The sequence below is a fragment of the Atta colombica genome, unplaced genomic scaffold (assembly GCF_001594045.1).
Source record: "Atta colombica isolate Treedump-2 unplaced genomic scaffold, Acol1.0 scaffold131, whole genome shotgun sequence".
NCBI classification, from domain to species: domain Eukaryota; kingdom Metazoa; phylum Arthropoda; class Insecta; order Hymenoptera; family Formicidae; genus Atta; species Atta colombica.
In genome coordinates, this window is record NW_017259219.1 from 41,236 (window position 1) to 45,195 (window position 3,960).

A 3,960-nucleotide genomic window follows, 5' to 3' on the forward strand; every position below is an offset into this window, starting at 1 on the left:
AAAAAAGAAGACACGATGTGTATTATATAATATACATATATTGTAATAATGTTATAACAATAAATATATAATAATAATATTTGATATTAATGATGATAATGATATAATAATATTTACTATAATGTAATCAATTGTATCTCAAAAATTATTTTTCTCTTGGTGTGATATTTAAATGTATACATCAAAGAATCCTTTTCGCAATAATATCAGAGTTAGCGGATATTAAAATTATTTTTAAAATGCACAAATATTTTTCATAATGAGAATAATTTATCTGCATATAATTTATTGAGTGACTGATTTTTAAATTTTCCAGATAAAAAGATAATTTTGTATACATATTATAATTTGCATAATATATATAAAAATCCTTTGCGGAATCGCACGGATATCAACTGATCTAAACAAGTTGTTCAAACCAAAGCTTGAGAACACAACACGGGACTACAGTTAAATCAATACCATGAAATATCTGCAAGTTTCAAGAGCATTTAACTGGGAATTAGGCGGTATGGTCAATAAACGCGACGGACCGCAGATGAGTGGAGAACTCTTGCTTACCGTTACATATGTCATGCACGAATGTGGCTGCCCTTGTATGACGGTGTGACGAAGTGTTTTCGGACGAGAAAGTTTCTCAGAACTTTCACCGAGGAAGCGTCAGGATGGAGAACACGGGACACGGACATACGACATGACTGCCAGCTCATTCCGCACTTCGCCGATGTGTCCGTGGACAAGTTCGAATTAGCAAATGCCGCCAACTTGCGGAATGCCGATTGGTGGTCGTTCACTCCACTGCATGCTTCTCGAGAGAAGAAGAGGTATTCACGTTCGTGGAATTCGTACCGATCACGCTGAAAGAACATGCTCTCCCTCCCAAGAAAACTTCATTTCCAAGCTTTGAATCTTCCTATTAATGAAAAATGGATTGTAATTTGATTTTTCAAATTGTTATTTGAAAATTGAATCTTATCAACTTGATTAAAAAGATTTTTGAGAAGGATTTTTGTAGTTGAAAGTATAGCAATATCCAGAATTCTTTCATGGAGCAAGATGTTATCAATTCTACTATCATAATCAATTCTATTATCATAATCAATTCTACTATCACATAAACAGCAGTTTTTTTGTTAATGAATTGTTTTTTTGGAATTTATCCTTTTTGTTCTAAATTGTCAAAAATGTTATTATTTTGTAAATATTTTTTTCTAAAAAGGTATAGGCTAATTACAATTAAAAAATGAAATGTGTAGTTCCTTAATATTGCTATTGTTATTATTAATTCATACAAAATATTTATAATTATTTTTCTAGGAAAAAAAATCTAAAAAAAGATTTTAAAAATGTAAAAAGCTATTTAAAAATTATATTTAAAAAATTACTATATACATATTATTAAAAATATAATATTCAAAAAAGTATTTAACAAATTAAGATATGAGTAAAGCAAAAATCAATCAATATAAAATTTACAAAGAATTATAAAGCTGTATAATCAAAAATGAAATTAAAAATTTTGAAAAGATTTAAATCTCCAACTCCCTCCTCTCTCCGGCTACGCCTATGATTAAAAAATAATTCAATTTTGTTCATGAAAATGTTCATTTAAAGAACAGAAACTTCAAAATAATGTAGTATATTTCCAAAATGTTGGTTCTGAAAAAGTCATATTGTTTGACACAAAATATCGCTTTGCTTGACATTAAATTATCTTACACATTGTAAAATACTTTATCGGTATAAAGGATGAAAAGGACGTACATTCATGCATAGTGGAAAAATCGTAATTCATGGTCAAAGTACCGCGGCATTCATATTACGGCACGTCGCATCGCACTGTCGGTATGCGAACGCATCTTACACGGAATTTGATGCAGGTATGCCATGCAGGACGATCATGTGACGCCAGTGGTACCCTAGAGCTGTTGTCGAATAGACATAAAGGGGCCTTACTATCATGATCCCCTTCAGCTGCCAAATCCTGAGGATGATCCTATCTACGAGAGCCTCGACACTCGAGGCTGTCTCGTAGCCATGAAAGCCATTGTAAATGGAACACTCTATTCCTCGATTGCGCTAATCGCCCTTCTCTTCGTCTTGCAGATACGTACCCAATATTCGACGTAATAAACACGCGGACAGTTGAATACGAGCATCCGTGTAATACCAACACCGCGTGTTTAGTTAATTCTCTACCACTACTTAATGGTCTCTTCTCTTTATCGAAGATCTTAAATCTTAAGTGAAGTAATTATCTGTATACATAAACGCTAATGCCTGAAGTTTCATAACGTGACTAGCAAAATTTAATGTCTTAAATAAATTTACAATTTATTACTTTAGTCAGACATAATATTATTTTTTATTTTAAATTTATAAAATTTTTTATATTTATATTCATGTAATTAATTCATTAATCCAAAATCATGCTTTAGTGATATTAAATATAAAATTTTAATAAATAAATAAATATACAACAATTTCTCGGCTTAGAGATATACCTCGTCTATACTCAGATTATCCAGATTCATTCTTATCTTGAAATATTATCTCTTCTATCGGTTCACTAATATCTATTTTAAGACTATCAATCTTACTACTCATTATTTGAGAAGCCCTATCTAAAAAACGACTCATTATTAATATTTTCTTCCTTAATTCTTCTTTAGATTAAATAGATATCCCCCGCTAAACCATAGATTTACAGAAATACCTTCAATAGCATAAAAACTCATTCAAACTAATAATATTTTATAATAAATAATTCAATACACCACCCTCTCTAACTTACTTACCTTTTTCAATTTTCCTTTTTAATTTTCCTTTTTAATTTTCCTTTTTAATTACCTAATTTTACCTATGCCTATACTTAATATTTATTTATTAAACTTTAATGACAGAATAGTGCATTGAATTTAAGCTTCAATTAAAAAGATTTTTTTATATCTTTTATTAAAAATTAATACATGATCTATTTCACTTCAAGACTCTAACTCCCCTACTTATGATTTAATGATTTTTTTCCATGATTTTGCTATAATCATTGTTACATTTATTACAATTTTAATTTTATTTATCATTTTCAGACTAATATTTAATCTATTAATTCATCGATTTTTATTAGAAAATCAAACAATTGAAATTGTATGAACTATCCTTCCCATATTCATCCTTATTGCTATAGCCATTCCCTCAATTAAAGTTCTTTTCCTCACTGACGAAATTTTTAACGTAAATCTAACTGTTAAGCCTAGGCCCAGTGATATTGAAATTTTTAACGTAAATCTAACTGTTAAGCCTAGGCCCAGTGATATGAGTACACGGATTTCTCAAATATTGACTTTGATTCCTTTATAAACCCCTGACCAACTTATGACAAATGAATTCTTGATGTTGATAATCATTGTGTCTTACCATAGAAATATCCTATTCGAATACTTACTCAATAGACGTAATTCATTCATGAGCAATCCCATCCTTAGGAATTAAGATAGATTCTATTCCCGGACGACTTAATGAAATTTTATTATTAATAAATCGACCTGGAGTATTTTTTGGTCAATGTTCTGAAATTTGGTATAAATCACAGACTTATACCTATTGCTATTGAATCTACCAATCTAACTAATTTTAAAAACTGAATTTATCAATCTTATTAACAATAATTTATTTAATTCCTTTCATTATATATTATAAATTAATAATTAAACTATTTTATTTTTAAAATTTTAATATTCCTCTTACACAACCATACTTATATAATATACAACTTACACACAAATTATATTATCTTCTTCGCTTGATTATTTTTTATTTATAATAAATAATAACTATATTTAAATTAATTTAAAAAAACATAAAAGATTCTTATTTTTAGTTGATTTCTTAAACTAAACCCTAAATAATACAATATTATATTCTATTTAATAGTCACAATTATAAATATATAATATATCT

General features: G+C 28.4%; 1 pseudogene; it reads left to right on the top strand.

The window, feature by feature from the left end:
* Window positions 1-582: 582 nt before the first annotated feature.
* Window positions 583-3,960, top strand: part of LOC108684309 — a 6,185-nt pseudogene continuing 2,807 nt past the window's right edge.